Below are 12,464 nucleotides of genomic sequence, written 5' to 3' on the forward strand. Positions count from 1 at the left end.
GCGGTCGCGATCTGCGGAAGGAACACGTACAAGTTGCCGTACTGCATCTTAGCGATAAAGCCCTAGTCGCCGACGTCCTTCTTCTATACGGTGTTGTTATACTACTCTTCTAGCGCGCCGCGTGGCGCTCGAATCTTCTACGAGCCGCCGTTACCGAGTTCGACATCGTCCGGATCGCCGCACTAGTCGTAGATAGAAGCGCGCGGAATGTAGTAGTTGTTAGCGATAGGCTACGCAGCGCGGTTCGGACCTAGCGGCTAGGTTAGCGACTATAAGGTCGGACCGGGAGGAAGGGCGTTCTGTGCTATAGCGGTAGCGGCGGTAATAAGGTGTAAGTAGTGTGTTAGTTTAAAGGTGGAGATAGAAGAGGAGGTAGAAGTTAGAAGTTCGAAGATAAGGGAGTAGAGCGAAGGAAGTGGAGGTAGATATTAGTAGAAAGGAAAGGGTTAAAACAAAGGCAATAAGGGTCCTTTATAAGGCTGCGACCAGCGACGCACGGACGCATAAGCTAATAACGTAACAGCGTCGTTACATTTGTGCCGCCTACTCGTACCTTCGCGCAAGTAACAATTCACGTGCTAACACGATAATCGAATAATCGTTACTCTTCGGATAGCGTACGGGTGCGGCTAGCATCTAACTAATTACTAGCAAGAATGCTAACAAGAAGCGTACGTGCTCGCGCGGAGTTTCCGGTCGGCCTTAGCGCTAGCGCGGATTGTTAAGTGAATAACATGCCTACATACAAACCTAGTACACGACGCTTTATGTTGTTGCCTAGCCACAAGGCAAGTAAAGCATCGCTAACTAATTGCTACATTACCTACTAATCTAGGTGACATAACATAGCGATTGCTACATATGCAAGACAGCAATTATAAGCTACCGGCGATAACTAAGCTCGTACGGACAGGCACGTGTCGCAGGTTAGTACCTCTGCACGGTTCCCTCCCTCGGGGTACAAAACAGCCCCTTAGAGCGGGCTCGATCCTTCTACCTTCTAACTACTACTATACCCTTTACTAACCGCTGCCTTTATCCAACTCCGACACTACTCGACCTAACCCTTTATTACTTATCTTCAGCTCCTCTACCCTCTATCTAATACGATGTCTCTTCCGGCCGTATGCTCGTCTCTGTACGGCTACTCCTTGCCTAGTACGAAGCCGTCGCCCGCGCGGAACCGCTTCGTGTATCTCTACTCGGCGGACGGCATAACGCTCGAGTTTCGCTCGACTAACGACGTACGTCTACTCTCTAAGTCCGAGCCGCCTAACTGCCTATACTAATCGGAAACAGATTAAAAGCATACTTACTACGCGCGTCGCGAAAGACGCACTCGACGCTATTACTATCACTTTCCCCTACTACGTACCGGTAACCTTCCCTTAGGTAATTGGAGTTAGTGCCTCCGCTACGCTCGACAAGAGTCTTCAGCTGCACCTAGTGCACTAACTTAATAGGCTAGACGGAACCCTTACCCGCTGTACGACTGCTTCTACCAAGTGCACCTTTATATAGGTCTGCTCTAGCGCTACGATGCAGACCTAAAACGTAGGATACATCCGCTTCCGAGACACCGAGCGCCGCGCCGAGTGTGTCGCGCCCTTTGCCGAGCCGTATATCGTCTGCTTCTAGCGGAAGAACAGGACTATCCCGCACAGCTACTTGCCTCCCTAGGAGAAGTAGTTTTAGTTTCCGTAGCAGAGCTGTACTAACTGCCTCGTAGTCCGCTCTTCCGCCCTATATAGCTATTAGAAGCACTCGCATAAGGTCGTCGACGTCGCAAGTAGCGGTAAGGAGGAGATTGTGCCTCGCGGTGGACGAGGACGGCTGGACGACGCCTACCCGCACAGTAATGCTATCGTTGGCTATATAGAGGCTCGGGACAAGACGGTGTACTAGGTCCGTTGCTCGCGGAGGAATCGGCTCGTCTACATTACGACATCCGAGCAAGTTTAGTTGTATATCTTCTCTACGAAGGCTTCTTAGGCGGGGGTTTTAGGCAGGGGTTTTAGGCTAGAGTTTTAAGCTTTCCGTTGGTGATCTGATCGTAAGTACGGGGTGCTTGTATGCTAGGGTTAACCCAAATTGCGACGGACGGAACTGCGACTAAATATCTTAACAACTGCGAGTCCGATCAATTCACGAGTTTGACGCTAGTATAGATAGGGTACTACGATATATATTCCTAATTTTCAGCGAGTATTTCGCAATGTATAGTGAAATATATAAACATGGGGACTGCAGCTTAGGGCCTGCAGCCGCGAAGCCGCGCTATACCGTTTCCGGACCTGGGGGCTGCAGAATTCTGTTGCCCCCAAGGGATCCTATCTGTTAGGAACCTATAACCTACCGCGATGCCTTAAGCGGCCCTTCTCGTCGATACTACAATCCCTAATCTAGATTTTAACCTTTAGATCCGGTAGAATAGCCCGGGATCCGTCCTTAACAGCGCGGATTACCGTCTAATACTAGGTGTCCTTTTTTAAAGTCGGACCCTATAGTTTATTTAACTCGCTGTCCTAAAAGGGTCCCGCTATAGCCGCGTCCTTACTATCGGAATTCGGCTCTAAAGCTACTAGCTACATTAGTATAGCTTATAGGTAGTAGAGTTAAATAGACGTAGCCGACAGGTTGTTAGCTACTACCTCCCTTTCTCCTCCGGCCGCCGGCTAATCCGGGGCTAGATTAGGTTCTAGGAACCTCCTAAACCGTAATATCTTATTATCCTCGCTTAGAGTGTCCTACTCCCTACGAGAAAGTATATCCGGTATAATCGCTTCGGTCCCCGGTCGGTATACGAGTTTAAACTAGAACAACGTAATGGTCTTAAACTATCGAATCTGCCTCTTACTTAGCTACTTCTTTGTTATAAAGTACTCTAGGTTCTTATAGTCCGTCTAAATAGTAAAGGGACTATACGTCTTTAGCTCGGGTACCTAGAATTTTAGGTAGGACACTACTACTAACATCTCCTTATCGTAAATGTTATAGTTAATCTCGGCCTTACTAAGCTTCTATAAAAAGAAGCCTACTAGCTTTAGGACCCTATTTGCTTCTTATAGGAGCGCGCCTCTAATCGCGAACCCGCTACAATCCGTCTCTAGGAACGTAGGAAGCCCTAGGTCCTAGTATATAAGTACTAGAGCCCTATAATACTTCCCTTTTAACTCCTTGAATACTTTCTCCTTAAGCTCTCCCTAGGAGAACGGCGTTCCCTTCCCGGTAAGCGCGGTTAAGGGAGCTACGATCTTAGAGTAGTTAGGGATAAACATCCTATAGTAGTTAGCAAAACCTAGGAACCTTCGAACCTCCTTCTACGTTCGTAGTGCCTTCTAGTCTTCTACTACTTAAATCTTCTTAGGGTCGGGTCCTACGCCTTTTCCGTCGGTATAAACGATAAACCCTAGGTACTTAACGGTCTTCTATACGAAAGCGTACTTTCCTAGGTCTAGGTATAGGCCCCTATCCTAAAGGGCCCGGAGGACTATACGAACCTTCTAGTAGTAATTCTCGAGCGTACTATCGGAGTAGATAATTACATTATTACTATATACTAAAGCAAAGTCGTCTAGATATTCCCGTAATAAATTGTTAATAAACCGCTAGAAAGTAGCTAGTACCCCGGACAGACCGAACGGGCACACTAACTACTCGAATAGACTAAACCTAGTACGGAAGGCTGTCTTATACTCTTCGCCGGCCGCTATACGAATATAATAGAAGGCGGCTATAACGTCGACCTTCGTAAGCTATCGTAAGCCCGTAAGGTTCCTTAAGGTCTCCGGAACTAATAAGAGTAGGTACCTATTATACTTCGTTAGGGCGTTTAGCGCTCGATAGTTATAGTAGAAACGTAGTCCCCCTCCCGGTTTACGAGCGAAAAGCACTAATACTATAGCCTCCGAGGAACTTAGCCGGATATATCCCTTTTTTAGTAGGGTATCGATAACTTTTCTTAGGACTAGGAGTTCGTCCTTAGACATGCCGTATAAGGGGCCCTAAGGCAATTAGGGTAGTAAACTATCGGTATTCGGCCGGAGAGCGATCTTATAGTCTAGATCCCCTCTATAAGGAGCGAGCTTATCGGCCTCCCGCGTCCTAAATAGCGGCAGTATATCGTAAAGCTCCGGGGGGAGCCTACTCTTAAGCTACTTATCTATTAGGGGCTCCTTTACTTCTAAAGATTTCTAGATATCCTAAACCGTCGCTATAGTAAGGGTTGTAAGCCTCTTAGCATCCTAAAGGGTCTTCTTAACGTCCTCGACTAAAGCTATAGTAGCCGCTATAAAGCTACCGGAGTCCTTAATCTCCTTATAGTTCCTCCCTTCTTCTACCTATTTATTAGCGACACTATAGTAGAACCGGTATTCCTCTAGTGTAGTCCGGATCTTATTATACGCCTTCTAGGGGTTCCCGAGGATTAGAGGGAAGGCTAAGTTAGGTACGACGTAAGTATATACTAACTAGGTATATCTACTTACTCCTATCCGGAACGCGACGACTCCCTTAATCTACGAGTTACGTATAGACGTAGTAGCGCCCTTAACGCCTCTCTTCTTATCGCTAACTAAGCTAAGCCCGAGGCCTTTAGCTAGGTCTCCGTTAATAGTAGCGTAGTATTAACATCCTTCGTCGATTAGGGCGAAGGTCCCAAAGGTTTCTTCTAGGACTACGTCGCTATAGATTAGGGTACCGTTTATCTTACCTTTAAACGCCTCCTAGCCTACTATTATTACTACGGCTACACCGTCTCCTACCCTAGCACTTCGGGAAGGAGTTAGTCTTTTCCCGTCTCTACGGAATCCGACTCCTCTTTATCGTCCTCTAGAACCGGTCCCGCGCGGACCGCGTTTATTCTAGCGGGTAGCGTTACTACGGCGTAGGGATATTCGCGTCTACGGTGTCCGTCCGCTCTATAGCGGAAGTAGAGTCTCTTCTATCGGCGTCGCTCTCTTTCTACGTCGTCGACCTACTTTACTCTCTACTTCCCTCTAGCGTTACTATTCCAACTTCCTTAGCTTCTTAAGCGATTCCCGCGGTCGGCGACGAGGAACACCTGTACGTGGTGCCGGCTACGAACCTGCGACGATACCGTCGTTGCAGAGCCAAGTTTCCTCCGAAGGATTGGAGAGGCCGTCGATCCCTCTTCCCTTACAACAACAACACGACCTGGAGGTACGCCTCCTATCGAAATACAAGCTACAACAGAACAACGGCACGATTCGAACGAACAGCCCCCTACGTTACGAACGAGAAGAAGCAGTCCACTCTATCCTATACGCGCACCTCCTCGAAATCCGAATCGAAATCGCATGTCCCTAGAGACGTCGTCGCCCTCGAAAGGAAGCACATGCACTTCAAAGAGCTGGAACTCGGTGGAATCCACAACTCTGCGATCAACCTACGTAGCTGTATACGTTTGGAAGCGGCATACAGTTCCACAAAGGCATATTGAGGATAAGAGAAGGCAGCGAGTTGGACAGCTGCTTTTGCACTACTTTTGCACTGTGTTTCGAATTTGCAGCGTGCGTGCGAAGCGGAAGGATCCGCTGAAAATTCTGCAAAAAGCTTAGCGCGAAAATTCTGCAGCCCCGGCTGCAGACAACGACACTCGTTTGATTTCCTTTGTCTTGCGCTGTTTTGAAGTCCTTTAGCATTGCCTTAGGCACAGGGTTTCCCCTAAGGTCAAAGAATACCGAAGAATTTGATTGTAAATAGATCTACTGCCTTGCCCTTAGGGCAAGGCCGTCCTACATAGTCTTGGACTCAGAAAGGACGTAAATGGAAAAAAAAAAAAAAAAAAAAAAAAAAAAAAAAAAAAAAAAAAAAAAGCGATTCCCGCTCGTCTAGGCCGGGGTTATAATAGTATCTCTATCGGCGTCTACCCGTACTCTCGAGGTACTCCTACCCTAAGGGCGCGCGGTTACCGGTATAGAAGAAACGGTGTCCTTGTTCTTCTCTTTCTACTTTTTGTTAGTAGCCTTAAACTAGTTAGTAGCCTCTAGATTAGTTATTACCCGCTCGACCTCCTCCGTATAATCGTTATAGTCCTTAATGTTTACGATAGAGGTAGTATATATCTTTACGGGGTTCGAAAAGGTGTGTTTTAGGTATCTAATCTAGACCTCGTCCTTCTAGCTCGCTCCGCCGGTACTAAGTAGGAGATCGTTAAATCTTAGCTAGTAGTCGTACTATAGCTAACTAAGTTTATGCCGGAGGTTTATAAGCTCTTCTAGTATGTTTAAGGCCTCTCTACTATCGCCGAAGACCTCTTCGAGTCGCGTAAAGAAAGCCTCGGGGTCCCGTGCTTCGTTCGCTCCTCCCGACTCCTAGAAATAACATATACGAGATCTCTCCTTATAAGGGAGGGTGTCGTAGATAGCGTCCTAGTAGTACGGGTCGGGGAGCGTTAGTTTAAGGCCGGCACGTACTCGAAAGGAGCTTCTTAGCCGTAGTAGATAGTCTCGGAAAGTACTCGACTTCCTATCCTAGGCTACCGGCTTCTAACCCTTAGGGCCCGAGGGTTTTAAGTCGTCGCCCGCGGCCGGTCGACCGGAGATTGCCTAGGTTAGTAATCGAATTAGGTCGTTTATAGAAGGGGCCGCTAGATCTACTAGGGCTCCTCTAGTCTCGGCTACCGGCTACGGTATATTCCGCTCGGCTTCCGCCCGATTAATAGCGTTCCGCTAATGTTCTAGCTCTACCTACATTATATTTTAACGTACATATAGTTACTAGAGGAACGTTTGTAGATCGGGTATACTCGGCTCCTCCGGATTAACGTTACCGGATCCCGAAGGATTTACGCCGTTGTCCGTTATGTCGTTTATAGTAGGAGTTGTATCGAGTAGATCGAACTTAATGTTACGGGTAAACAATATATATACGAGAGTTTAGAGTCTATATTAGATATAGTAAGTTCGATAAGGAAGTAGCCTAAAACCTCGCGGTAAGCGTAGAAAAGGATGTAGGCTACTAAGACAAAGTACGGGGTTGCGCTACGTATTATAGAAAGGGCGCTAGTCCCTTATACTAAACAACGCTACCGTTAAGGATCGATTCCCCCTACCTCGGATTTCCGACTACTTAGATATATTTTATAGTTTACAGTACTTTACTAAGATTAACTTAACCTCCGGGTTCTAGTAATTAAAGGTAAAGGAAGAGGACTAGTATAAGATAGCGTTTAATACTCGCTAGGGTAAATACTACTTTAAGGTAATGCCCTTCGGCCTATATAATACACCGGTAAGCTTCTAGAGCTTAATAAACGAAGCTCTAAGAAAGCACCTTTATAAGACATATATAGTTTACTTAGACGACATCGTAATTTTCTCTAAGACCCTAGAGGAATACGAAGTCTACTTAAAGGAAGTCCTAGATGTCCTACGGTCTTAAGAGCTATATTGCTCCCCTAAGAAATATTATATTAGGGTTAAGGAATTCGACTTCTATAGACATCGAGTAAGCTATAATTAAGTTAGGCCTATAGAAGACAAGATCTCTATTATTAGAGATTAGCTATAGCCGACTAACGCGTAAGAAGTACGGTAGTTTATTAGGCTAGCTTCCTTCTACCGTAAGTACGTTAGAGACTTTACTAGGCACGCTACTCCGCTATTAGACCTCCTTAAGGAAGATAACTTACTACTACGTACTAAGAAGAAGCGCCCTATTAAGTAGACTACCTAGTGCACTATCGCTTTTACGAAGCTTAAGGAAGCCCTATATAGCGAGCTAGTACTAATTATGCTAGATACTAAGAAGCCCTTTATTATTAAAACGGATGTAAGTAAGTAGGCGCTTAGTATAGTCCTATATTAAGCTAACTCTAATAGGAAATTATATCCGGTTACTTTCGAGGGCCGTAAGCTATAAGGGGTAGAACTAAACTATCTAGTATACGAGAAGGAGCTCCTTACTATTAAGGAAGCCCTTCGAAAAGGTCGGCGACGAGGAACACCTGTACGTGGTGCCGGCTACGAACCTGCGACAATACCGTCGTTGCAGAGCTAAGTTTCCTCCGAAGGATTAGAGAGGCCGTCGATCCCTCTTCCCTTATAACAACAACAACACGACCTAGAGGTACGCCTCCCATCGAAATACAAGCTACAACAGAACAACGGCACGATTCGAACGAACAGCCCTCTACGCTACAAACGAGAAGAAGAAGAAGAAGGAGAAGCAGTCCACTCTGCCCTATACGCGCACCTCCTCGAAATCCGAACCGAAGCACTTTAAAGAGCTGGAACAGTCGGTGGAATCCACAACTCTGCGATCAACCTACGTAGCTATATACGTTTAGAAGCGGCATATAGTTCCACAAAGGCGTATTAAGGACAAGAGAAGGCAGCGAGTTGGACAGCTGCTTCTACTTTTGCACGGCATTTTGCACTGCTTTTGCACGGCATTTTGCACTGCTTTTACATTCGAATTTGCAGCGTGTGTGCGAAGCGGAAGGATCCGCTGAAAATTCTGCAAAAGCTTGGTGCGAAAATTCTGCAGCCTTGGGCTGCAACACTCGTTTGATTTCCTTTGTCATTTGTTTAAAGTCCTTTGGCATTGCCTTAGGCACGGGGTTTCCCCTAAGGTCAAAGAATACCGAAGAATTTGATTGTAAATAGATCTACTGCCTTGCCCTTAGGGCAAGGCCGTCCTACATAGTCTTGGACTCCGAAAGGACGTAAATGGAACAAACAAACAAACAAACAAACAAAGCCCTTCGAAAATAGAACTACTACATCGATAATAGGACTAAGACTTAAGTAATTACGGATTACTATAGCCTATAGTACCTAAAAACCTCGAAGACTCTAACTAAGCGACTTATACGCTAAATTAAGGAGTTTTAAGCTTATAACATCGACATCCGCTACCGTAAGGGGAGTAAGGCTATAGTCCCTAATGCCCTCTCCCGCCGGCCGGACTTAATAGAAGGTACCTTAGCTAATATAGCCGGGGAGGGTTCTATATAGCCTAGGGATTAATTACTTAAACCCGCGGACTTCTTAACCGCTTTGCCTCGCTCCTTTAAGGAGAACGCTATAAGGGGGACGATTATACGAGGATTCTCCGAGCGTAAGGTAGTTAATAGAGTAATCTATTTTAAAACTACGGGGGAGATGCCCGAGAATAAGAAGCTAAGCCGCTTAATTAAAAAGAAGGTGTTAGATCTTGTCCTTAAGGACGACCTCCTATATTATCGCGAGGCTAATAGAAGCCTTATACCCTACGTAGATCCGGAATTCCGGTAGGACTTCCTTAAACGCTACTATAATAACTACGGGCACTTCGTACTACCCGGCGTCTATAGTATTCTTCGAGCGAGGGGCTAGTAGTAGTTACTTAAACAGGATGTTTATAACTACGCTTCTACTTACCCTTAGTATTAAGCTACGAAGAAAAAGTCCCGGAGTCCCCTATAGGAGCCGCGATTCTACTAAGCTAATTCTAAGCTTAAGCTATTTAAGCGCTAGGCGATTAATATTGTCGGTCTAATGCCTATTACACTTAATAGTAATAAGTACATTATTATAGCCGTAGATTATGCTACTAGTTAGCCGGTTATAAGGGCTACCTCGAATTAGGAAACCGAGACGGTCGCTCGTTTTGTTTAAGAAGAGATCTATACGAACTTTAGACCCCTAAGGGAAGTCCTTAGTAATAATAGATCTAACTTTATAAGCAAGGCGTTTAATATCCTTATAGATACCCTTTAAGCTAACTATAGGCTAACGACGCCCTACTATCCCCGTACGAACAGGAAGGTTAAAGCCTTAAACGGTGTTCTCGGCCGGATCCTCTCTAAGATATACTATAGTAAAAGCGTATACGCTTAGGACTTATACCTTCCTAAGGCGCTATATTTAAGCCGAATCCGGGCCTAGTCCGGTTATAGATATAGCCCCTTCTTCCTCTTGTTCGGCTAGTAACCCCGAATACTTAAGGATTATCCGTACCTACGTCTAATGTAGCTTAAGCCCGAAGATCCTAGATCTAGGCATTAAGTAATACGGAACGCTAGGACGATTGCCGTAGAAAAGCTACTTACTAAGGTAGTAAGAGCCGGCGCTATTAGTAGACATACCTTTAAGGAGACTAATAGTAAGTTTATCGAGGGAGACTTTGTTCTTGTCTTAAATAAGACTAAGACGAAGCTCTAGCCGACCTTCGTAGGTCCCTTTAAGGTAATTAAGCGAAGCTAGCTTAGTACGTATACCTTAGAGTCCTACGACGGGTCTATAGTTAAGTATTAAGTATATAGTAATCGCCTAATCCGCGCTAACTATACTAGTTTTAGGGACTAGTAGAAGCGCTATAGATAGGAGATTTTACTTAAGGCCGCTAGCTAGGAGTTTAAGGACTCCTTACGTAATAATCTTATACTTAATCTACGCTTAAGTTTCTCTACTCTAGCGACTATCCCTAAGTAGAAGTAGGACAAGTTGTCTTTATAGTAGCTTAAACGGTTAGGAGCCCTTCGATTCCTTTTAGGGGAGGGTAAACCTTTAGATTCTTTAAAAACTAACGATTAGCTAAAGTTTTAATATAAGCTTAAACTCGCTACTAATAAGATCCGAAGGAGGTATAGAGATGTTTTACGCGCGAATCGAGATAATGCTAAGGAGGTAGAGAAACTTAAGGCTACTCTCGAAAAGAAACGTCTTAGGGAGCTAAAGTAGTTAGTACCCTTAAGTTAGCCGGTTATATATCCGGTAAATATAGCCGCAACATTAAGGGAGGACGCTTAAGTTAACCCTATTATAGTAACTGTTCCTATCCCTACGGAGCCTATTATAGAAGAAACGGAAGAGGAACTACTTATAATCCCTTCCGAGCTCTAGGAGACTCTACTTAAACCCTAAGGGGAGTCGGGTAATAACAAGGACACTATTATAGTTGTTCCCCGTTAACGACTACCCTAGAACATAAGGAAAGCTCCTCGTAATCCTACGGTATAGCTACGAAGGAAGCTAACCTTTAAGTCTAAACGAAAGGTTAATGCGAGGGCCTAAGTTTAATAGATCCCCCGGAGGGTTTTCATTTTATGTTTTCTATACTTAAGGCTATTCCTTAAGTACTATTATATATTTATTTCGCGCTAGCTTTCTAGTGTCGTATCGCATTACATCGTATGTATAGCCTAGTAGATAAGGGGGCTTAGAAAAAAGAAAAACAAGAAAAACAACGCTTTTAGTGCTCCTACTTAAGCCTACGAATTTTCTACCGATCCTACTTAGACCCGAATTAACCCTTCTTAGCCTACTCCCTCTTAGCATCTTCTTCCTTCTTAGTAATAAGCTACGTCTTAAGGGCTAACATTACCGCCTATAAGTATAGCATCTAAGGAGTAATGCCTTAATTAGCCCTAAGACGTACTTAAGCCCGCGAGAGAGCTATCTAGACGACTTAATATACGGAGTAGCGCTTATTAAAGCGGTTACGGTAGAGCTACTCGATATACTCCGTATATACGCGCGTACGTTAGCTTCCTAGAGGAACTATTAGGCCTTCTACGCCGTATACTTAACGCCTATTGTTAGCCCGAGGAGCCGTGCTAAAAAACAGGTTCCCCTAGGTAGCGAAACCGCTTAAGGGGAGTACTAGCTCGTATATAAGGCGGCCGGAGAAGGTTAGGATTAGGTCGTAATTATTAGTTAAGCCGGTCCGTACTAGTATTAAAGTCTAATCGATAGCGTATAAGAGCCTCTCTCCTTCGTACATTAGATCTACGAAATCCTCCGCCGTATTATAGAACGGTAGGCTTAGAGATTAATAAGCTAGAGCTAGTACGTTTCGAACCGGAGCTTAAACGGGAGCGGGCATAGTACTCGGCCGAGGAGGCGGGCCCCGACGAGTACTTAAACTAGAGGGCACTAGCGCTAGAGTACCTTAACGATCGCCTATCGCGAAGAGGGTAGGGCTAGGCCTAGAGGAGCCTTATTGCCCTATACGGAAGAGTAGAGGTACGTTAGCCGGACGGGTCGTACGCCTAGCTTAAAGGTTGTCGCGGCGGATCCTATCGTCTATAGTTAAGGGCATTCCTTAAGTATAGTTCTTAGGAAGATAGAAGGACAAAGGCCTAGTACCTAGGGATCTACCGAATCCCCTTAAAGGATCTAAGTAAGGACGCTCTAGCCGTAAAGGAGTAGTATCTATTTCCTTACGAGTAGATAAGGGACCCCTTAAGTTAGGAGAACGAGCTACAACCGCTATTAAGTTAATATCCTCTATATCGGCGATATTCGTCTAACTAGTAAGGAATAGGTTAAGTAGCTACGTAACTCTACCGGATCTAGAATCGAAAGGTCTAGGGCTAGAAGGCGGCGGGCTTAAGGGCACTTAGATAGGCTCCTCTAGGAGCGGAATCGATACTTCCGACTTAAAGTCTACCTACTTATCCTCCGTATTATCGTTACCTTCCTTAGCCTTTAGGTTCCTCTTCTTAGTCCTAGTCT

This window comes from Zymoseptoria tritici, chromosome 2 (genome assembly GCF_000219625.1).
Source record: "Zymoseptoria tritici IPO323 chromosome 2, whole genome shotgun sequence".
Classification (NCBI taxonomy): Eukaryota; Fungi; Ascomycota; class Dothideomycetes; order Mycosphaerellales; family Mycosphaerellaceae; genus Zymoseptoria; species Zymoseptoria tritici.